The sequence below is a fragment of the Pseudoliparis swirei genome, chromosome 6 (genome assembly GCF_029220125.1).
Source record: "Pseudoliparis swirei isolate HS2019 ecotype Mariana Trench chromosome 6, NWPU_hadal_v1, whole genome shotgun sequence".
NCBI lineage: Eukaryota > Metazoa > Chordata > Actinopteri > Perciformes > Liparidae > Pseudoliparis > Pseudoliparis swirei.
In genome coordinates, this window is record NC_079393.1 from 29,678,189 (window position 1) to 29,703,670 (window position 25,482).

Here is a 25,482-nt window from a genome sequence, read left to right on the forward strand (position 1 = left end):
ACCTGATGGAGCCCCACCTGATGGAGCCCACACCCTGATGGAGCACCACCTGATGGAGCCCCACCTGATGGAGCCTCACCTGATGGAGCCACACCTGATGGAGCACCACCTGATGGAGCCTCACCTGATGGAGCCTCACCTGATGGAGCCCCACCTGATGGAGCCACACCTGATGGAGCCCCACCTGATGGAGCCCCACCTGATGGAGCCCCACCTGATGGAGCACCACCTGATGGAGCACCACCTGATGGAGCCACACCTGATGGAGCCTCACCTGATGGAGCACCACCTGATGGAGCCCCACCTGATGGAGCACCACCTGATGGAGCCACACCTGATGGAGCCACACCTGATGGAGCCCCACCTGATGGAGCACCACCTGATGGAGCACCACCTGATGGAGCACCACCTGATGGAGCCACACCTGATGGAGCCTCACCTGATGGAGCACCACCTGATGGAGCCCCACCTGATGGAGCCCCACCTGATGGAGCACCACCTGATGGAGCCCCACCTGATGGAGCACCACCTGATGGAGCCCCACCTGATGGAGCCTCACCTGATGGAGCCCCACCTGATGGAGCCCCACCTGATGGAGCCTCACCTGATGGAGCCCCACCTGATGGAGCCTCACCTGATGGAGCACCACCTGATGGAGCCTCACCTGATGGAGCACCACCTGATGGAGCCTCACCTGATGGAGCCTCACCTGATGGAGCCTCACCTGATGGAGCCCCACCTGATGGAGCCTCACCTGATGGAGCCCCACCTGATGGAGCCTCACCTGATGGAGCCTCACCTGATGGAGCCCCACCTGATGGAGCCTCACCTGATGGAGCCTCACCTGATGGAGCCCCACCTGATGGAGCCTCACCTGATGGAGCCTCACCTGATGGAGCACCACCTGATGGAGCACCACCTGATGGATACACACCTGATGGAGCCCCACCTGATGGAGCCCCACCTGATGGAGCCCACACCCTGATGGAGCACCACCTGATGGAGCCCACCACCTGATGGAGCACCACCTGATGGAGCCCCACCTGATGGAGCCCACACCCTGATGGAGCACCACCTGATGGAGCCCACACCCTGATGGAGCCCCACCTGATGGAGCACCACCTGATGGAGCCTCACCTGATGGAGCACCACCTGATGGAGCACCACCTGATGGAGACACACCTGATGGAGCCCCACCTGATGGAGCCCACACCCTGATGGAGCACCACCTGATGGAGCCTCACCTGATGGAGCCCACACCCTGATGGAGCACCACCTGATGGAGCACCACCTGATGGAGCCCCACCTGATGGAGCCCACACCCTGATGGAGCACCACCTGATGGAGCCTCACCTGATGGAGCCCCACCTGATGGAGCCCCACCTGATGGAGCGCCACCTGATGGAGCCCCACCTGATGGAGCAGTCCAGTGGTCTGTCTGGTGACGCGAGCACAACTCCAGAGCTCCACTTGTTCCCAGCTGGTTCAGAACCGACCTCCGGAGGTGGAGGGAGGTACTGCAGGACCCACGGCATGATGGGACACTGTCCGCCCAGCCGATTGGCTCTTACATTAGAGAATCGTAAGTGGGTAATATTTCACGCCAGGATGTAAACTATCAGTCTCATGCTGTGCAATGGAGGACGAATGCACACGCTGCCTCTTCACCAGAGTGCCCACGAGCATGCTGGGAACTCCTATCGCTAGCTGGCTACAGCTAGCTGGCTCATGTCACCAGCCGGGCCGCCGATGGTTTGACCGTCTTCATCACCTGCTGCTGGACTAAACTACATTGCTCTCTTATTCCAGCACTCTGAAGAGTTCTTCATTGTCGAATATTGTATTGTTTTACCTCGACTGTATGGAATTAAAATCTCTCAAGGAATGTTATAACTCTGTTGATACCGACCATCTTTTTCAGTTTCATATATTATGTTGGATCACAATCGGATTGAGAATAAAAATGAGCTTTAACACACGCTGTCGTCTTCACTTCCCCATAAAAAGACATTTTGTGTTCATGTTCCTCATTCTAGACCTCTTTACTGGGCTGGTTTCCAGTGTCGTTGACTTGTTTTTGCTCGTTCAAACTTATTTGAGATCCTTTTGACTCACGAGTTGTGGCGAGGTCCACCGGGCCGAGAGCAACGCGTCGGGACTCCGCCGGGCCTGAGCTTGGTGTCCAGTGGCCCCGTGGCCCACAGGACCTGTAGGAGGGCCAACAAGGACCGTCACATCGGCGCCAGACCCGTCCTGCATTCCTCAGACCGCCTCAACACAGACGCATATCTGACTGTGTCTCTCCCACGTGATGAATTCATTCACATTCTGCTCCAGATTGTTCCGCATTCCTTGTCATACATTTCTTATTGGTTGTTGGTCCTGCGTCTGTTGTGAAGGGGGGGGGGGGGGGGTCATAGAGGACTGTTAGCTCTTGTTGACAGTGGCACAGGCTCTCTGAGAATGACACTGGACTCGATAGCCCCTCTGAAGAAGAAGACAGTGAGGAAGAGGAGGTTTGCTCCCTGGTATAACCCTCAGACCCGCAAACTGAAGCAAACGTCACGAAAGCTTGAACGCATATGGCGTTCAACTAATCTCGAAGAATCCCGCTTAGTTTGGCGAGATAGTCTTAAAACATATAAGAAGGCCCTCCGTAATGCCAGAGCAGCCTATTACTCATCAGTAATAGAAAAAAATAAGAACAACCCCAGGTTTCTCTTCAGCACTGTAGCCAGGCTGACAGAGAGTCACAGCTCTGTGGAGCCGAGCATTCCTATAAACCTCAGTGGTAATGACTTTATGAACTTCTTTAATGAAAAGATTTTAACTATTAGGGACAAGATTAATAATCTCTTGCCCTTAACCAGTGATCTGTCCTCAAGTGGAATGGCCTTGGAAACCGCTGTATGCCCTGGTGTATATTTGGAGGGCTTTTCTCCCATCAACCGTGACCAATTATCTTCAACGGTTTCTACTTCTAACCCGTCTACCTGTCTCTTGGACCCCGTCCCGACGAGGCTGCTTAAAGACGTTTTGCCTTTAATTGGCGGCTCTCTATTAGATATTATCAATGTGTCTCTGCTAACAGGCCACGTACCACACTCCTTCAAGGTGGCTGTTATTAAACCTCTCCTGAAGAAGCCGCTCTGGATCCAGAGGTGTTGGCTAACTACAGACCGATCTCTAACCTCCCCTTCCTCTCCAAGATCCTGGAGGAAGTGGTCGCAAATCAGTTGTGCGACTTTCTACATCATAATAGTTTATTTGAGAAATTTCAATCAGGATTTAGAAAACACCACAGCACCGAGACGGCACTGGTGAAAATTACAAATGACCTCTTAATGGCAGCAGATAAAGGACTCCTCTCTGTCCTGGTCTTGTTAGACCTTAGTCCTGATAGAGGACTCCTCTCTGTACTGGTCTAGTTAGACCTTAGAGCTGATAGAGGACTCCTCTCTGTACTGGTCTTGGTAGACCTTAGTGCTCATAGAGGACTCCTCTCTGTACTGGTCTTGTTAGACCTTAGTCCTGATAGAGGACTCCTCTCTGTCCTGGTCTTGTTAGACCTTAGTCCTGAAAGAGGACTCCTCTCTGTACTGGTCTTGGTAGACCTTAGTGCTGATAGAGGACTCATCTCTGTCCTGGTCTTGTTAGACCTTAGTCCTGATAGAGGACTCCTCTCTGTACTGGTCTTGGTAGACCTTAGTGCTGATAGAGGACTCATCTCTGTCCTGGTCTTGTTAGACCTTAGTCCTGATAGAGGACTCCTCTCTGTACTGGTCTAGTTAGACCTTAGAGCTGATAGAGGACTCCTCTCTGTACTGGTCTTGGTAGACCTTAGTGCTGATAGAGGACTCCTCTCTGTCCTGGTCTTGTTAGACCTTAGTGCTGATAGAGGACTCCTCTCTGTACTGGTCTAGTTAGACCTTAGTCCTGATAGAGGACTCATCTCTGTACTGGTCTTGTTAGACATTAGTGCTGATAGAGGACTCCTCTCTGTACTGGTCTTGTTAGACCTTAGTCCTGATAGAGGACTCCTCTCTGTACTGGTCTAGTTAGACCTTAGTGCTGATAGAGGACTCATCTCTGTACTGGTCTTGTTAGACCTTAGTGCTGATAGAGGACTCATCTCTGTACTGGTCTAGTTAGACCTTAGTCCTGATAGAGGACTCCTCTCTGTACTGGTCTTGTTAGACATTAGTGCTGATAGAGGACTCCTCTCTGTACTGGTCTTGTTAGACCTTAGTCCTGATAGAGGACTCCTCTCTGTACTGGTCTTGTTAGACCTTAGTGCTGATAGAGGACTCCTCTCTGTCCTGGTCTTGTTAGACCTTAGTGCTGATAGAGGACTCCTCTCTGTACTGGTCTTGTTAGACATTAGTGCTGATAGAGGACTCCTCTCTGTACTGGTCTTGTTAGACCTTAGTCCTGATAGAGGACTCCTCTCTGTACTGGTCTAGTTAGACCTTAGTGCTGATAGAGGACTCCTCTCTGTACTGGTCTTGTTAGACATTAGTGCTGATAGAGGACTCCTCTCTGTACTGGTCTTGTTAGACCTTAGTCCTGATAGAGGACTCCTCTCTGTACTGGTCTAGTTAGACCTTAGTGCTGATAGAGGACTCATCTCTGTCCTGGTCTAGTTAGACCTTAGTCCTGATAGAGGACTCATCTCTGTACTGGTCTTGTTAGACCTTAGTCCTGATAGAGGACTCCTCTCTGTACTGGTCTTGTTAGACATTAGTGCTGATAGAGGACTCCTCTCTGTACTGGTCTTGTTAGACCTTAGTCCTGATAGAGGACTCCTCTCTGTACTGGTCTAGTTAGACCTTAGTGCTGATAGAGGACTCCTCTCTGTACTGGTCTTGTTAGACCTTAGTGCTGATAGAGGACTCCTCTCTGTACTGGTCTTGTTAGACCTTAGTCCTGATAGAGGACTCCTCTCTGTACTGGTCTAGTTAGACCTTAGTGCTGATAGAGGACTCATCTCTGTACTGGTCTTGTTGGACCTTAGTGCTGATAGAGGACTCCTCTCTGTACTGGTCTAGTTAGACCTTAGTGCTGATAGAGGACTCCTCTCTGTACTGGTCTAGTTATACCTTAGTGCTGATAGAGGACTCCTCTCTGTACTGGTCTTGTTAGACCTTAGTCCTGATAGAGGACTCATCTCTGTCCTGGTCTTGTTAGACCTTAGTGCTGATAGAGGACTCCTCTCTGTACTGGTCTTGTTAGACCTTAGTCCTGATAGAGGACTCATCTCTGTACTGGTCTTGTTAGACCTTAGTCCTGATAGAGGACTCATCTCTGTACTGGTCTTGTTAGACCTTAGTGCTGATAGAGGACTCCTCTCTGTCCTGGTCTAGTTAGACCTTAGTCCTGATAGAGGACTCCTCTCTGTACTGGTCTTGTTAGACCTTAGTCCTGATAGAGGACTCCTCTCTGTACTGGTCTAGTTAGACCTTAGTGCTGATAGAGGACTCCTCTCTGTACTGGTCTTGTTAGACCTTAGTCCTGATAGAGGACTCATCTCTGTCCTGGTCTTGTTAGACCTTAGTGCTGATAGAGGACTCCTCTCTGTACTGGTCTTGTTAGACCTTAGTCCTGATAGAGGACTCATCTCTGTACTGGTCTTGTTAGACCTTAGTCCTGATAGAGGACTCATCTCTGTACTGGTCTTGTTAGACCTTAGTGCTGATAGAGGACTCCTCTCTGTCCTGGTCTAGTTAGACCTTAGTCCTGATAGAGGACTCCTCTCTGTACTGGTCTAGTTAGACCTTAGTCCTGATAGAGGACTCCTCTCTGTCCTGGTCTAGTTAGACCTTAGTCCTGATAGAGGACTCCTCTCTGTACTGGTCTAGTTAGACCTTAGTGCTGATAGAGGACTCCTCTCTGTACTGGTCTTGTTAGACCTTAGTCCTGATAGAGGACTCATCTCTGTCCTGGTCTTGTTAGACCTTATTGCTGATAGAGGACTCCTCTCTGTACTGGTCTTGTTAGACCTTAGTGCTGATAGAGGACTCCTCTCTGTACTGGTCTTGTTAGACCTTAGTGCTGATAGAGGACTCCTCTCTGTCCTGGTCTTGTTAGACCTTAGTCCTGATAGAGGACTCCTCTCTGTACTGGTCTAGTTAGACCTTAGTCCTGATAGAGGACTCATCTCTGTCCTGGTCTTGTTAGACCTTAGTTCTGATAGAGGACTCCTCTCTGTACTGGTCTTGTTAGACCTTAGTCCTGATAGAGGACTCCTCTCTGTCCTGGTCTTGTTAGACCTTAGTGCTGATAGAGGACTCATCTCTGTACTGGTCTTGTTAGACCTTAGTGCTGATAGAGGACTCCTCTCTGTCCTGGTCTTGTTAGACCTTAGTGCTGATAGAGGACTCCTCTCTGTACTGGTCTAGTTAGACCTTAGTGCTGCATTCGACACCATTGACCATGACATCCTGTTACAGAGACTGGAGCAGTCGATTGGCATTTCAGGCACGGCACTAATTTGGTTTAAATCCTACTTATCAGATCGATCTCAGTTTGTATTTATGTGATGACGCCTCGATAACCACCAACGTTAACCACGGAGTTCCACAAGGTTCTGTGCTTGGACCAATTTTATTTACCTTATACAGGACTGTCTCAGAAAATTAGAATATTGTGATAAAGTTCTTTATTTTCTGTAATGCAATTTAAAAAACAAAAATGTCATGCATTCTGGATTCATTACAAATCAACTGAAATATTGCAAGCCTTTTATTCTTTTAATATTGCTGATTATGGCTTACAGCTTAAGAAAACTCTAAAATCCTATCTCATACAATTTTAATATTTCCTCAGACCAAGTAAAAAAAAAGATTTATAACAGCTGAGTGTTTGTCAAGGCTCAGGAAACCCTTGCAGGTGTTTCGAGTTAATTAGACAATTCAAGTGATTTGTTTAATACACTACTAGTATACTTTTTCATGATATTCTAATATTTAGAGATAGGATATTTGAGTTTTCTTAAGCTGTAAACCATAATCAGCAATAAATCAGAATAAAGGGATTGCAATATTTCAGTTGATTTGTAATGAATCCAGAATGCATGACATTTTTGTTTTTTTAATTGCATTACAGAAAATAAAGAACTTCATCACAATATTCTAATTTTCTGAGACAGTCCTGTACATGCTTCCTTTGAGCAATATTATCAGGAAACACTCCAAAAACTTTCATTGTTATGCAGATGATACTCAACTATATTTATCGATAAAACCAGAGGAGAGCAACCAACTCGGTAAAATTCAAGCATGTCTTAAAGACATAAAAACATGGATGACCTGCAACTTCTTGATGTTAAACTCAGACAAAACCGAAGTAATTTTAATCGGCCCTGAGCACCTCAGAGATCAATTATCTGGTGATGTGGATTCTGTAGACGGCATTGCCCTGGCATCCAACACCACTGTAAAGAATCTTGGCGTTATCTTTGATCGGGACTTGTCCTTTAACTCCACGTAAAGCAAATCTCAAGGACTGCATTCTTTCATCTACGTCATATTTCAAAAATCAGGCACATCTTGTCTCAAGAAGATGCAGAAAAATTGGTTCACGCGTTCGTTACTTCGAGACTGGATTACTGCAACTCCTTATTATCAGGCTGCTCTAATAAATCTCTTAGGTCCCTCCAGTTGATCCAGAATGCTGCAGCTCGTGTTCTCACTAAAACTAAGAACAGAGATCACATCACTCCTGCACTAGCTGCTCTGCACTGGCTCCCAGTAAAATCAAGAATCACTTTTAAAATTCTTCTCTTAACGTACAAAGCCATGATTGGTGATGCACCATCATATCTTAAGGAGCTTGTAGTACCATATTGCCCCACTAGAGAGCTACGCTCACTAAATGCGGGACTACTTGTAGTTCCTAGAGTCTTAAAAAGTAGAATGGGAGCCAGAGCCTTTAGTTATCAAGCTCCTCTTCTATGGAACCAGCTTCACCTTCAGTCCGGGAGGCAGACACAGTCACCTCGTTTAAGAGTAGACTGAAGACCTTCCTCTTTGACAGAGCTTATAGTTAGGGCTGAATCAGGTTCACCTGGTCCAGCCCCTTGATATGCTGCTATAGGCTTATAGCTGCCGGGGGACGTTTAGGATGCACTGAGTACCTATCTCCTCTTTTTTCTCTCCTTAAGGATGAATTTTCATCTCTCAATCACACGTTACTAACTCTGCTTTCTCCCCGGAGTCCTTGTGACTTCACGTCTCATGGGGTCATCGGACCCTATGAGATGGCATAGATCCTATCTGCTGATGGATCATCGAGGTCTGGGTCGTGGAATTCCTGCTCCTGACTGCGCCACTGTCCTGTTGAGACTCCGCCCACTGTTGAGACTCCGCCCACTCCTCCTCCCCACCGCCATCTGCCTGATGGATCGTGGAGGTCTCCATCGTGGAATATGCCGACTATGAACTATTCATCCACTCTGTCATATTCATTGAATGTATTTTAACTCTAAATCTGTCCTTCTGGTCACATGACATCTATTGTTCTGTCCATCCTGGAGAGGGATCCTCCTCTGTTCTCTCCTCCAGGTTTCTTCCCTTTTCCCCCCCAGAAGGGTTATTTGGGAGTTTTTCCTGGTCCGATGTGAGGTTTTGGGGCAGGGATGTCTATGTGTACAGATTGTAAAGCACTCCGAGACAAATTTGTAATTTGTGAAATTGGGCTATACAAATGAACTGAATTGAATTGAATTGAATAGTGGATTATGTCCATCAAAGTGGATTATATACATCATAGTGGATTATGTACATCATAGTGGATTATATACATCAAAGTGGATTATATACATCAGTGTATTATGTACATCATAGTGGATTATATACATCATAGTGGATTATGTCCATCAAAGTGGATTATATACATCATAGTGGATTATGTACATCATAGTGGATTATATACATCATAGTGGATTATGTACATCACAGTGGATTATATACATCACAGTGGATTATATACATCATAGTGGATTATATACATCATAGTTGATTATGTACATCACAGTGGATTATATACATCATAGTGTATTATGTACATGATAGTGGATTATGTACATCATAGTGGATTATATACATCATAGTGGATTATGTACATCACAGTGGATTATATACATCATAGTGGATTATATACATCATAGTGGATTATGTACATCATAGTGGATTATGTACATCATAGTGGATTATGTACATCATAGTGGATTCTATACATCATAGTGGATTATGTAAATCATAGTGGATTATGTACATCATAGTGGATTATATACATCATAGTGTATTATGTACATCATAGTGGATTATGTACATCATAGTGGATTATATACATCATAGTGGATTATGTAAATCATAGTGGATTATGTACATCATAGTGGATTATATACATCATAGTGTATTATGTACATCATAGTGGATTATGTACATCATAGTGGATTATATACATCATAGTGGATTATGTACATCATAGTGGATTATATACGGTGTATTATATTTATTTATATCCATATATATGTATTTATATATATATATATGATAATATATTTATAAATATCTATGGTTTTATATATATGTATATATGTATTTATATATATATAATAATATATTTATAAATATCTATGGTTTTATATATATATGTATTTATATATAAACATATATATATATTGATATATATTTATGAATATATATATATGAATAAATATATGAATATATACATATATATATTCATATAAATATATATATATATTCATATATATATGACAGTCAAGTTCCAGGTGATGTCCAAGACCTAAGTTAAGTCCTGACCAAGGCCAGTCACATGCAGGACAGGTGAGTCCCAAGAAGCTCCACCCAGGTGAAGTCACCATCCATCACAGCTACTGATCCGGGTCAGGTCTTCCTCTCACCCACAACACCTCCCTCTCATTCTGGGGGTCCTGAGGCGTTCAGGCCAGCTGGGAGATATCTAACCCCTCCAGGGGTCCTGGTCTTCCCGGGTCTCCTCCCATTGGACGAGCCTGGAAAACCAATTCACTGCTGATACAGTCCAGGTCGACTTGCAGGTCTGTTTGTATTGTGCCGAGTCTAGAGTCATCTGATTGGTTGGCTGGAGTCTGGCCGTCTGCAGCCTCCTCAGGGTGTGTGTGTGTGTGTGTGTAGGTGTGTGTGTGTGTGTGTGTGTGTGTGTGTGTGTGTGTGTGTGTGTGTGTGTGTGTGTGTGTAAGCGTAAACTGGTCATGTGAGCAGTCACTAAGACGGGAAAGTGTCATCTGGATGCAGAACATTTGCCTTATTGAAATCCTCCAGGAGACGCATGCAAAGCACAACACGCAGGCTGAGAGGAGAACTCTCCTTCACACAACATGCAGGCTGAGAGGAGAACTCTCCTTCACACAAGACGCAGGCTGAGAGGAGAACTCTCCTTCACACAAGACGCAGGCTGAGAGGAGAACTCTCCTTCACACAAGACGCAGGCTGAGAGGAGAACTCTCCTTCACACAAGACGCAGGCTGAGAGGAGAACTCTCCTTCACACAAGACGCAGGCTGAGAGGAGAACTCTCCTTCACACAACACGCAGGCTGAGAGGAGAACTCTCCTTCACACAAGACGCAGGCTGAGAGGAGAACTCTCCTTCACACAACACGCAGGCTGAGAGGAGAACTCTCCTTCACACAACACGCAGGCTGAGAGGAGAACTCTCCTTCACACAACACTCAGGCTGAGAGGAGAACTCTCCTTCACACAACACGCAGGCTGAGAGGAGAACTCTCCTTCACACAACACGCAGGCTGAGAGGAGAACTCTCCTTCACACAACACGCAGGCTGAGAGGAGAACTCTCCTTCACACAACACGCAGGCTGAGAGGAGAACTCTCCTTCACACAACACGCAGACTGAGAGGAGAACTCTCCTTCTCACAACATGTAGACTGAGAGGAGAACTCTCCTTCTCACAACACGCAGGCTGAGAGGAGAACTCTCCTTCACACAACACGCAGGCTGAGAGGAGAACTCTCCTTCACACAACACGCAGGCTGAGAGGAGAACTCTCCTTCACACAACACGCAGGCTGAGAGGAGAACTCTCCTTCACACAACACGCAGACTGAGAGGAGAACTCTCCTTCACACAACACGCAGGCTGAGAGGAGAACTCTCCTTCACACAACACGCAGGCTGAGAGGAGAACTCTCCTTCACACAACACGCAGACTGAGAGGAGAACTCTCCTTCTCACAACACGTAGACTGAGAGGAGAACTCTCCTTCTCACAACACGCAGGCTGAGAGGAGAACTCTCCTTCACACAACACGCAGGCTGAGAGGAGAACTCTCCTTCACACAACACACAGACTGAGAGGAGAACTCTCCTTCACACAACACGCAGGCTGAGAGGAGAACTCTCCTTCACACAACACGCAGGCTGAGAGGAGAACTCTCCTTCACACAACACGCAGGCTGAGAGGAGAACTCTCCTTCACACAACATGCAGGCTGAGAGGAGAACTCTCCTTCTCTCAGCACAGGTTGATGAGGAGAACTCTCCTTCACACAACACGCAGGCTGAGAGGAGAACTCTCCTTCACACAACACGCATGCTGAGAGGAGAACTCTCCTTCTCTCAGCACAGGTTGAGAAGGAGAACTCCAGGCAGCAGAAGGTTCCTCCGGGACGTCGGCTGCTCTGTTGTTGTGAACTTCAGTGACCTGCCGAGAACACAACAGCAGAACCGTGTCGTCACCACCGGTCACTCCAGGGCCCTGAAGGCCTCACGTGGTGCGTTCAAGGCTTTGGGTTCAGATCATCTTGACTGCAGTCCATCGGTTCTGTGTCATGTGATCAGGACCCCCAGAACAGAGAGCAGGTCCTGAATGGGATCTGAAGTGTGTGTGTGTGTGGCTTCTTCTTCTCTTTTTCTACTCAAACGTTGCATTGAAGGACTTCCTGTGGAGGACTTCCTGTGTGTCGCCGAGCAGCTGACACCATGTAGGGGTGTCGAAGCTCACCGGAGGAAGAGGAAGTTACAGCCAACGGCCTGGTTCTGTCTGGTTCTCTCTGGTTCTGCCTGGTTACATTACATCACATGTCATTTAGCTGACGCTTTTATCCAAAGCGACTTACAGTCCTGTTCCATTCATTCACTGTAGAGCAGCTACAGGGAGACACTCAGGGTCAAGCGTCTTGCTCAAGGACACATCGACTAGGGCGGGGATTGAACCTCCAACCCCCTGATTGAAAGACGGACCTGCTACCCACTCACCCAAAGTCGCCCAACGGTTCTGTCTGGTTTTGTCTGGTTCTGCCTGGTTCTGTCTGGTTCTGTCCCGGTTCTCTCTGGTTCTGTCCCGGTTCCCTCTGGTTCTGTCCCGGTTCCCTCTGGTTCTGTCTGGTTCTGTCTCCACGGTCGTTGTTATCCTCTTTCATTTTCTGAGAACACATTTAGTCAAACAAACTTTAAACCTCGGCACTTAGTTTGGTTATCAAATTCACTTCAAATGTTTTTCACTCTGTTTTCCGATAAAATGACAACACACACACACACACTCAGACACACACACACACTCAGACACACACACACTCAGACACACACACACACACTCAGACACACACAGACACACACACACACACAGACTCACACTCACACACACACACACACACACACACACACACACACACACACACACACACACTCACACACACACACACACACAGACTCACACACACACACACACACACACACACACACACACTCAGACACACACACACACACACACACACACACACACACACACACACACACACACACACACACACACACACACACACACACACACACTCACACACACACACAGACACACACACTCTCACACACAGACACACACTCAGACACACACTCAGACACACACACACACACACACACACACACACACACACACACACACACACACACACACACACACACACACACACACACACTCACACACACACACACATACACACACACACACACACACTCACACACACACACACTCACACACGGTTATCCTCCAGCAGGAAGTGGGCGGGTCCAGTCGGTGACACACAACGTGTGACGTCAGAGACCAGCCGCTCCAGGTGGAACGTGACTGTCTGTCAGCCTCAGGAGACCAGAGTGCTCCTCTCCGTCTCAGCTGCTCAACATCCGGGTACTGCGGCCTGTTCTTGGCAGATGGCTGCACGCCACCTTCCATGGAGCCGTGGCTGCTCGGCCCTCCAAGGCCTCGTCACGACGCAGCACCCACGGGGCACCCAGAGGAGAGCTCATGCCCTTATAAGGCGCGTTTCAACTGCCAAGGGCTCCGCGGGCCTCGGCTGCTCCTGGGCAGCCTCTACTGGTGAAAGAGGGGACTGCAGCTCCTGTGTGTGTGTGTGTGTGTGTGTGTGTGTGTGTGTGTGTGTGTGTGTGTGTGTGTGTGTGTGTGTGGTCAGACTCAAACAAACCGATAATCTCAATTGACTATTTCCTAGAAAATATATTATTATATTTACAGTAAACCACACTTCCCTACACATTTTTTTTAAACATTAAAACATAATTTTTTAGATGTTATTCAAATCTTTTGAAGCGTGGTAACTCTCAATTGGTTTAGTTTGAATGTATCTGACCTCTGACCCTACAGTCATACGCTTACAGGCTGCTCCTGCATTTCATAGAAGTATGTACCTGTCAGTCATTACATAACTTTGTTTTACAAACTGTGGAGTAACAATTGTGTTAATGAACATCCCTCTAATACACGATGGCCCATTCTCCCGCCCTCCAACATCATGGACCAATCACAGTAAAGCAGGGGGACATTTGGCTCGTTTGATTGGCTCCAGTAAATCGGCTGGAATATGGCGATTTAAAATGTAAAGCGCATGCGCAGTAAGAGGTGGTCGGCTCAGCTGAAAGGCTCACTGGTAACAGAAGATGATTCAGAGCGCGTCACCGATGTGTCCCTTTACATATAGCGCCCTCTGCTGTAACCCTCCGGCATCGCAGCGTCAGTCAGACTGCGCATGTGTCAACCAAGAGCCTCGCGCAGCACCAGGAAGTTTACGTTTTGTTGGCCGCTGTGCATTAACAGGTTAGCGACACGTTCAGCGTCCGTTGGGAGGTTGCTTAGTTTGAGACCACGTCGCCATTACACCGGGAGTGTTCCGTCTCCCCGCCATGTCCCGGGGAGGAGGGGGGGGGGGCTGTCATGACAACGGTGTTGTGGAAATGAAACAGTGCGAGTGCTAGCTAGTTAGCGTTAGCTTGTTGTTTCAAGTCAAGTGTCATTCAAAAGTGTTTAATGTAATCAGGGAGACGCATGTCGTGTGAAAGAGACTTTAACCAGACGTGTGTATGTAATGTCTGACGTCATTTGACGTAACGCTGAGAACCAACACGGTTCTCATTCTCCCCACACGCTGACGCTCCCTTGAACGTCTCCCGGTGGTCTCTGTTGGCAGAGGACGTGATGAAAGAGGTCGTTCAGACAAGCAGTTGTTGAGCTTCATGTTGGTTCTGAGTGGAGATACATCATCACTACTGTCGCACAGGCGGACACAGTGGGTCAGAGAGGAGACGGCTCAGGGTTGGGAGTCTTGGGCCCCACAATCATGAAGAGAGTTCCTGATCCGATGTGAGGTCAAAGGTCAGGGAGGTTCTTTGTACAGATTGTAAAGCCTCGAAGACAAAGTTGTGATTCTTTACACAATAAACTGAATTGACTTCATACTCCGAAACTGATTCATGACACCACTGCTTTAATTCCTGAACATGTGGTCCATTATTTCAGCTTCTGACATTTTATTTAACTTCACGCTTTCCCTCTTTTATAAAATGTTATATTATTTATATATATATATAGATATACATGTATATGTATAAATGTGTTTTTTTGGAACAGCAGTTTAAAGACATCAACTCTAGATATATAATGCAATTATATCTTTTAATGGGTTGCCCAATTGTATTCATCCGTTCACAAAGTTATCAGCAGATGAATTGAGAATAAAAATTAATGACTTAGTTTTAAGTCAAACATGATTTATATTTGATATAAAAATATATAAAAACTAAAAAATATATAAAAATTAAATAATATTAGGAACAATTCACACATTGAATAATAAACAAAGCAATTAGTCAGAGTTAGATTATTTTTCTATTCATCTTTGTTTCTGATATCACATTAGTTTATTATTCCCCGAAACTCTTTTGTGATGAATTACTCTTAAAACGTGTGTGTGTGTGTGTGTGTGTGTGTGTGTGTGTGTGTGTGTGTGTGTGTGTGTGTGTGTGTGTGTGTGTGTGTGTGTGTGTGTGTGTGTGTGTGTGTGTGTGTGTGTGTGTGTGTGTGTGTGTGTCCAGTAGGTGGCGGTAATGCACCAGACATTGTTAGCCAACCGCCAATAAACCCGAAAGAAGAAGAAGAAGATGACGTCAGAGCCCGTGCGTCGTAGATCCAACTGCGCATGCGTCGTTGGGAGATGGACCGCGAGGAGCCTCCGGTGTCTGTCCCCGTGTCTCCAGGAGAAATGATGAGACTGTTGGTGAAGCAGCGAGTCCACGCGGCCGTTGAAGAGTCTTTTGGGCTGTTGGACACATCGACAGCAGCTTATGAGGACACCGTGTCTCAGCTCAGAGAACAATGGCGACACACAGCAGGTCGGTGCTTCTTCTTCTCTGGTCCCGTTGTGACGGTTTAACACGGCGGTCCACTCAGCACACTGACATGTTAGTGCGCCTCTATACTGATGTTCACGGTAAACGCATTCGACCGGGAGCACGTAAGGGTTTGACAAAGTTAGCGGAAAGACTCACGTAACAACATCCGGTTTTCAAAATAAAAATGTCGACAAATCATACACTAGCATATAACAGTAAACGATGAACTGATGTATCTTTATAGATGTATAGATGGATCGTTCCTAAGATTTAGCTTGAATTATGCTCAAATTAAAACATGTTTACTGTACCAAGGAGGAGTTTATAAAAATAAAAGTCTGACCTTTGTATGTTCAAAAAGCACATTTCTGATTATTTAGGTCCTGTAAATATACTTTCCCCAAGAGTTCCAGGAAATGATTGAGGCAGATGTGTTCAAGACATCTCTGAATGTCCCTACACTGGCAATCAAGCAATTTTAATGTATCAATTAGGACATTTCTTTCAAAGTAAAAGTCCTAAATGTTTAAAGAAAGCGGTCATTTCTTTAATGTTTGAGGTGTTTTTAATAGGGATGCTCCGATCTGATCGGCGCCGATCCATATCGGCCGATATTCCCATTATCGGTTTTGATCGGCGTTCTCAAAACGGCCGATCAGATGACGTAACATCTGCGTGAACTATCAGACGTTTCAATCGCATCGCAACGGAGACGATGCGCCCGGCGAGGGCCGCAGAGGTCAGAGGTCAGAGGGGATCCTCACCACCGAGCGGCGTCCTCGTCCCCCGAGTTGAATCTCTGGGTCGACTCAGCCGACTCTCACATGTCTGCCCCTAGAGATGCTCACGCCAAACACATTCCATCTGGAGCTAAGAGGGGTTTGATAAAGTTAGCGGAAGGATTTAAGTGACAACATCCGGTTTTGAAAAGTTAGCGGAAAGAACCACGTCAAACAACATCCGTTATTTCAAAATAAGATGTCGACAAATCATATTCTAACATATAAAAGTAAACAATGAACTGATTTTGTATCTTTATAGATCGTTTCTGAGATTTAGCTTAAATTATGCTTCCATTAAAACATGTTTACTGGACCAAGGAAGAGTTTATAAAATTAAGTCAGACTTTTGTATGTTAAAAAAAGTCCTGTAAATAGATTTCCCCAAGAGTTCCAGGAAATGAATGATGCAGATGTGTTCCATACATATCTGAAATCCCCTACAATAGCAATCAAACAATTTTAATGTATCAATTAGGACATTTTTCAAAGTAAAAGTCCTAAATGTTTAAAGAAATCGGTCATTTTTTAAATGTTTGAGGCGCTCTAGATATGTTCTCCCTCAGAGTCCCAGGCAACGACTGATGCAGATGTGTTCAGGACGTCCCTGACTTCCCCTAGCCTGGCAATCAAACATATTTACTGTCGCAATTAAGAGATTTTTCAAATTAAAAGTCCTAAATGTTTAAAGAAATCGTTAATTTCTTTAATGTTTGAGCTGCTTTAAATATGTATTTCCTCATAGTCCTAGGCAATAATGCTACACAATAAATCAAATGCTTCAATCGACATCGTGATCGGTGATCGGTATTATCGGATCGGCAGATACTGATTTCAGTGATCGGTGATCGGCACCAAAAAACCTGATCGGAGCATCTCTAGTTTTTAATATGTTTTCCCTCAGAGTCCCAGTTATTGACTGATGCAGATGTGTTCAGGACGTCCCTGACTTCCCCTAGCCTGGCAATCAGGAGATTTTTCAAATTAAACGTCATACATTTTTAAAGAAATTAGTAAATCTGAATGTTCGAGGAGCTCTAAAGATGCTTTTCCTCACAATGAGATGAATGACATGCAACAAAGATCTCTGGCCCGAGTCCTACCAGTTCACCATTTGGCCACTGGGGCACCCCATTTTAGTCTTCTGACTGCATGATAGTGTTTATTATTTTAAGATGTATGACATAATGTGATGGTGTGCTGATGAGTGATCAAATGAGAAAAAAACATATAGTAAAAAAAAAAGGCTATTACTTTGAAGGTATGATTATTTTAATATAAAATCTATACATTATTATTTAGGCCCCCAAACTGTTGAATAATGTAGTAAGTGTAGCACATGGTGTCATAGAAAATAAAAAACTTCTCAGTTTATATTGTAATCAATAAGATCAATGCTGTTAAGGGTTGTGTTAGGTTGTAGTGGATTCTATGTATACTTGCACATGTACATAAGGAAGTCTTGTGTTTTAAATAATGCATTTAGAAAGATAATGTACATTGTGGATATTAGGGAGGAATATTCTGATTAATGTATTAAGAAGCATAGACAAGTATGATCACTGTATTATATTTGTAACTGTAATGTTCATTTTATGAGGTTTATTGTTATCATAACCGTAGGATGTGGACAGTATGAATGAGATTGGTTTTATTGTGGTAGAGGTGCGTTTCCCTTGAGATCCTAGCTGGTTTTCTGTTTAGGCTCTTATTCTGAAGTCTAAAACCGGGGGTGGGGCTCTAAACAGGAAGCGGAAAGCAGCTGTTACCTCCCTTGGCGGCTCTTTTGAAATGCTGCGCAGGAGAGAGCACGCCATGGGGCGCTGAGTGAGAACGAGACTCACTGGGACCTTTAAGCTCACTGAATGGAGACTATATGTACTAATCTGATTTGCGAGACGTTAGATTGGCTGTCTGATTATTGGAGGCAGACTGTGGGCTGAAGATATGAGGAGACGCCTGAATGATGGCCACAGCTGGGCTTTAAAGCAACCAGAAATGAATGTCAAATAAATACTCTTAAATGCATCCCTAGTGTTGAGACTTCCACAGAACACCGAGCTCCATCCAGACTCTTTGAACACTTTACTCTTTTAGTTGTCATATATTCAGTGACTTGGACAAATGAGAACTTTCATGGAGAACATGCTGACCTTAACATACTGGGTGATTCTTATCCTGTGAAATAATTGTTCCAGACATAATTAGTCCACCTATTTTATTTGGTCTCAAAATCCACGCACATAATAAATTGAGGGTTTACGTTATTGAAGCGTACAAATCATTATGTGTGAATGGACCGCCGTCCTTGCTATGGAGCGTTTCAAATATGTGGTAAATAAAAGAAAAAGTCTTCATGATTCCAATGTTGTCACGTATAACTAAGTGTCCCGATGCTTTAGAGATACAAGTACAGGAATCATTTTTTGTGATGACACAATGTGCTGAATTTATTATGTTTTTTAAATGTTTTATGTAATATCTTTATAAAATTATTATTATCCTCCCAACTGTTACATTTTAAATGATAAACGGTATGTAACCTAGGTCACGTTAAAGGTGGTTGATTTCCCGTTGTTGAGATTCAGTGTGACAGCTGTTCCCGCTGGTTCCACAGCCAGTGCTTCGGAATGGACACAGCAACCCTTCAGAAAGGAAAGAGTTAGTGTATGTCTCCATAATTATTGGACCAAAAGCATGTGCAATTTTCTTTCTCCATTTATCATCTTATATTTATTCTAATTCGTGGAGTATAACATTTGATTTGTGATTTTGTTTGTTCTGTAATTGCACTTAAATAATTCAAGGTTCAAATTAGTCACTTTAATGTTCTAAAATATTTTTCTTCAATAGAGTTCAAATTTCTGAATTTATAAATGTGTGACTTTCACTTTGAAATATATCAAGATTAGTCAATAAAAAAAAATCAGATTGTTAATATAGGTGAAGTCAGAGACATCCTGAACACATCTGCATTAGTATTTTCCTGGAACTCTGGGGAGAAACATATTTAGAATGCCTCAAATCTTCAGAAATGACCGATTTATTGTTAAAATGTAGGACATTTACTTTGAAAAATCTCCGAACTGTGACAGGAAATTGTTTTGATTCCCAGGCTAGGGGAAGTCAGGGACGTCCTGAACACATCTGCATTACTCGTTACCTGGGACTCTGAGGAAAAACATATCTAGAGCGCCTCAAACATTTAAGAAATGATCGACTTCTCGTAAAATGTAGGACATTTACTTTGAATAACTCTTCTTTGGTACAGTAACACTGTTTTAATTTGAGCATAACTTTAGCTAAATGTTAGAAATCATCTATTTATCTATAAAGATACAAAATCAATTAAATTTATACTATATGTATGTATGTATATGTATCCATGTATATATATGTATACATATATATATATATTAGGGCTGTCAATCGATTTAAAACAATTAACTAATTAATCGCATATTTTGAAATTCATTAATCGCGAGTAGAAGGTTTTTGTTCTTCTTTTTAAAGACCAAACTTCCCACAGAGCTGTGTTTCAAAGAGGCTCCTACCTATAAAGTGCCAGCGAGGTATTTAATATTGTGGATGATAAATAGTTTCTTCAGTGAAACATCCAGATTAGTAAAAAAAAAGAAGTATATTGAGACCCCATTGGTCCTGTCATCTTTAACACTGAACAGCAGAACCAGTGGCCTTGGTAACTGACTGACATTCACATATGTCCTGTTCACCCTCTGGAGGCTGGGGGCATTTTATACATTTTACAAAAACATGTAAATTCACCTTTTAAAGGCGTTTGCATATGACACATACCCCCACGTGTTCTACATCAAACATTCCAGAACAATCTCAGCTCTATATATGAGGCTCAGTTGTCCTCGCGCCGTGTTCTCTGGTTCTCTGACTGACAGGCTGCTATAGAGCCTCACCTGTGTGGTGGGAGGTCCTTTGTGATTTACTGAGTGTTCATTGGTTGTTTCTTTCGCTAAATGTTGACAGACAAACGGATTGACCAATCACGGTGAAGGTTTCGTGTGACGAGTTCTTTCCGCGCCGCGTCCCCCGACCCGTCGCCCCTCCGTTCCTCTGTGTATCAGAGGGGGAGACGGGAGGAAGGAGGAGCAGGAGGAAACCCGACTGATTCATCCACGAGTTAAACTCATTTATGATCCTTATTTTCGCGGAGAAATAATTGTTTTAAAAACGGAAACAGTGTAAAAACTTCAACGAACACCGGAAGTAAACAAAGTTGCGTTAATTGCGTTAAAATATTTTAGTGCGTTAACGCGGCCAAATTAATCGCATAGATTAACGCGTTAACGCTGACAGCCCTAATATATATGTATATATGTATAAATATATATTAGGGCTGCACCGATCTGATCGGCGCCGATCCATATCGGCCGATATTCCCATTATCGGTTTTGATCGCCGTTATCAAAACGGCCGATCAGATGACGTAACATCTGCGAGAACTATCAGACGTTTCAATCGCCGCGCATCGCAACGGAGACGATGCGCCCGGCGAGGGCCGCAGAGTGAGAGGTCAGAGGTCAACGAGGGGATCCTCACCACCGAGCGGCGTCCCCGTCCCCCGAGTTGAATCTCTGGGTCGACTCAGCCGACTCTCACATGTCTGCCCCTAGAGATGCTCACGCCAAACACATTCCATCTGGAGCGAGAGGGTTTTGATAAAGTTAGCGGAAGGATTTAAGTGACAACATCCGGCTTTGCAAAGTTAGCGGAAAGAAACACGTGAAACAACATCCGTTTTTCAAAATAAGATGTCGACAAATCATACACGAACATATAAAAGTAAACAATGAACTGATTTTGTATCTTTATAGATCGTTTCTGAGATTTAGCTTAAATTATGCTAACATTAAAACATTTTTACTGGACCAAGGAAGAGTTTATAAAAATAAGTCAGACTTTTGTATGTTAAAAAAAGTCCTGTATATAGATTTCCCCAAGAGTTCCAGAAAATGAATGATGCAGATGTGTTCCATACATATCTGAAATCCCCTACAATAGCAATCAAACAATTTTAATGTATCAATTAGGACATTTTTCAAAGTAAAAGTCCTAAATGTTTATAGAAATCTGTAATTTCTTTAATGTTCGAGTTGCTTTATATATGTATTTCCTCATAGTCCTAGGCAATAATGCTACACAATAAATAGAATGCTTCAATCGACACCGTGATCGGTGATCGGTATTATCGGATCGGCAGATACTGATTTCAGTGATCGGCACCAAAAAACCAGATCGGTGCATCTCTAATATATATATGTGTATATATACACATATATGTGTATATATATATGTATACATATGTGTATATATATGTATTCAATTCAATTCAGTTTAGTTGTATCGCCCAATTTCACAAATTACAAATTTGTCTCGGAGTGCTTTACAATCTGTACACATAGACATCCCTGCCCCAAAACCTCACATCGGACCAGGAAAAACTCCCAAATAACCCTTCAGGGGGAAAAAAAGGGAAGAAACCTTCAGGAGAGAACAGAGGAGGATCCCTCTCCAGGATGGACAGAACAACAGATGTAATGTGTACAGAAGGACAGATTTAGAGTTAAAATACATTCAATGAATGTGACAGAGTGTCTGAATAGTTCATAGTAGGCATATTCCACGATGGAGACCTCCACGATCCATCAGGCAGATGGATCGTGGAGAGGAGGAGTGGGCGGAGTCTCAACAGTGTTTTTATGTCTTTAAGACATGCTTGAATTTTACCGAGTTGGTTGCTCTCCTCTGGTTTTATCGATAGATATAGTTGAGTATCATCTGCATAGCAATGAAAGTTTATGGAGTGTTTCCTGATAATATTGCCCAGAGGAAGCATGTATAAGGTAAATAAAATTGGTCCAAGCACAGAACCTTGTGGAACTCCGTGACTAACGTTGGTGGTTATCGAGGCGTCATCGTTTACAAATACAAACTGAGATCGATCTGATAAATAGGATTTAAACCAACTTAGTGCCGTGCCTGAAATGCCAATCGACTGCTCCAGTCTCTGTAACAGGATGTCATGGTCAATGGTGTCGAATGCAGCACTAAGGTCTAACAAGACCAGGACAGAGAGGAGTCCTTTATCTGCTGCCATTAAGAGGTCATTTGTAATTTTCACCAGTGCCGTCTCGGTGCTGTGGTGTTTTCTAAATCCTGACTGAAACTCCTCAAATTAACAATTATGATGTAGAAAGTCACACAACTGATTTGCGACCACTTCCTCCAGGATCTTGGAGAGGAAGGGGAGGTTAGAGATCGGTCTGTAGTTAGCCAACACCTCTGGATCCAGAGTGGGCTTCTTCAGGAGAGGTTTAATAACAGCCACCTTGAAGGAGTGTGGTACGTGGCCTGTTAGCAGAGACACATTGATAATATCTAATAGAGAGCCGCCAATTAAAGGCAAAACGTCTTTAAGCAGCCTCGTCGGGATGGGGTCCAAGAGACAGGTAGACGGGTTCGAAGTAGAAACCGTTGAAGATAATTGGTCACGGTTGATGGAGAAAAGCCATCCAAATATACACCAGGGCATACAGCGGTTTCCAAGGCCATTCCACTTGAGGACAGATCACTGGTTAAGGGCAAGAGATTATTAATCTTGTCCCTAATAGTTAAAATCTTTTCATTGAAGAAGTTCATAGCCCAGCAGGAAGCCTGAACATGGTCAAGGCCGTGGGCACGGTGGAGACGTAGCCTCGGTGCTAGGTGGTCCAACTCTCCTTGAAGTGCCAATCCGAGGCTCACAAGGTGACACAGTCCTCGACTCGGGGTGCACATACTCATTGATGAGTAGAACTATGTGGAATAGCATGAGGATTGTGGGTGAGAACTTAGGTGGGAGTGAGATCCCTAAATGTATTATGGCTAATGGTAAAGCGAGCGCGGCAATAGGTAGAACTGTCCTCCTCCTTACGCTCCACGATGCCCACATAACCGTTGGCATACATGTGCTCGGGGATGACCAGCTATGCATGCCTTTACTGCTGAGGCTGGACTTGATGTGCGCAGGTCAGATTATCTTAAAGCCACACCTGAGGAAATATGGCATGCCCGGGGGAAAAGAGTCCACGTTCTTATCAAAGACCCGGGATGCACTGAAATGGGGTAGTGCAGAGCTTCTACATGGCGGTAATGGAAGACGTCGGTACCGAACAGCCTGTAAGTCTGCTGTGGGAGGCTCAACCAGAGGTGGTCAGGTCGCTGTTGCAGAAGTGGCCTACAGTGTGGACAGAGTCCACTGGGGCCACCGAAGTTATAAAACACAAGATCTGGACGACACATGAGCTGCCAGTCCGAAAGAGAGCCGACCGAGTGTCACCACAGAAGCAGACTGTTATTGAAGAACAACTTCAAAAGGATCCTGGCAGGTGGCGATGGATGTGGAGAGCAAGCAGAAGACCGCCACGATCACCCATCTCGGCCTATTCCAATTCAAGCTCATGCCATCTGGTTTGCGTAATGCGGGTGCCACACGCCTTCCAGAGGTTGATGGAAAGAGTCCTGAGAGAGTTGAAGGGCAAGAGCTGCTTTGTCTACATGGACGATATTATTGTCTTTTCTCAGACTCATGAGCAACTCTTGCGGGATCTCGACGCAGTGTTTCAGGAACTCAACCAGGCTCACCTAACCCTCAATGTAAAGAAACGCCATCTTCTCCAGACCCAACTTGACTTCCTTGGGCATGTTGGCTCCAGAAAAGGCGTCAAGTTGATCCCTCAAAGGTCGATGCCATCACCGCCTATCCAGCCCCCACAGATCTGAAGTCTCCAAAGGTTCCTGGGTCTAGTGGGCTGGGACCACAAGTTTATTCCTAGGTTGGCTGACATTGTGTCCCGACTCAACAACCTCAAGAAGAAAGGGGTAGCGTGGGAGTGGACGGCTCAATGCCAGGCCGCCTTCGATCAGCTCAAGGATCGGTTGTAGTCGTCCCCGGTGCCAGCTCAGCCGAGGCCCAACCTTGCTTTTCAAGTTCACTGTGACGCTAGTGGGGTGGGGCTTGGAGCCGTTCTGATGCAGGTCATTGAGGGAGACGAAAGAGTCATCGCCTTCGCATCAAGGGCTCTCCAGGCCGCTGAACTGAGGTATTCCATCTCAGAGCAGGAATGTCTGGCAGTTGTGTGGGCGGTGGAGAAGTGGCGTCATTTCTTGGAGGGTGAACCGTTTGATGTGTTCACAGTGCTCTGGCGTGGGCATTCAACTGTCCCAAAGCCTCATCAAGGCTCACCAGATGGACTCTGCGCCTGCAGGCATTCTCTTTCCGGGTTCATTATGAGAAGGGTTGCTGCAACGTTGTTCCGGATGCGCTGTCCACCACCGCCATCACAAGTAGGTAGTGTGTCTGGCTGTCGCCAAGTCCCACTGGTCTGATCTACCCAGCTCGCTAAAGGACATTGAAGAGGCTCAGCAGACTGACACCTTGTGCCAAGAGCGTAGTCAGACTGTTTGCCAGCCCTCATCCGGCCGCATTCAATACCAACTACAGCAAGGAGTGTTATCCCGAGACTCCTAAAGAGCCTCGAGGTGACGTGGTGGCCAACAGTCCGCAAGAATGTTTGGGGCCATATCTGTGTCTGTCGTACGTGTCGGCAGTCTAAAGGAACTAACAAAAAGCCTGCCGGTCAGCTCCAAACGACTGAGGTCAAACAACCCGGAGAAATGATCGGCGTTGACTTCATGGGGCCCTTTCCGCTCAGCAAGGCACGGAATTCAGTCCTGATAGTCGTGGTGGACTCTGGTAGTAAATGGGTCGAGCTGTTCGCTCTTCGGGATGCCAAGACTCCAAAGATCTGTCAGATTCTGGGGAGTACCGCGCCTGGTCTCTGATCGGGGACCCCAATTTACAAGCCAGCTAATGTCTAGCCTGTGTGAGAGCTGGGGAGTGGCGCAAAGCTCTCTCTGGCATACCAGCCTCAGACCAATCTGACGGAGAGGGTCAATAGGACACCCAAGACCTTGGTTGCCTCTTTTGTAGGC

General features: G+C 45.2%; 1 protein-coding gene across 1 annotated transcript in view; it reads left to right on the top strand.

Annotated features, from left to right (window-relative positions):
• Positions 1 to 25,482, top strand: part of zgc:56622 (uncharacterized protein LOC326033 homolog) — a 218,308-nt gene that overhangs the window by 57,363 nt on the left and 135,463 nt on the right. The window lies entirely within an intron of this gene.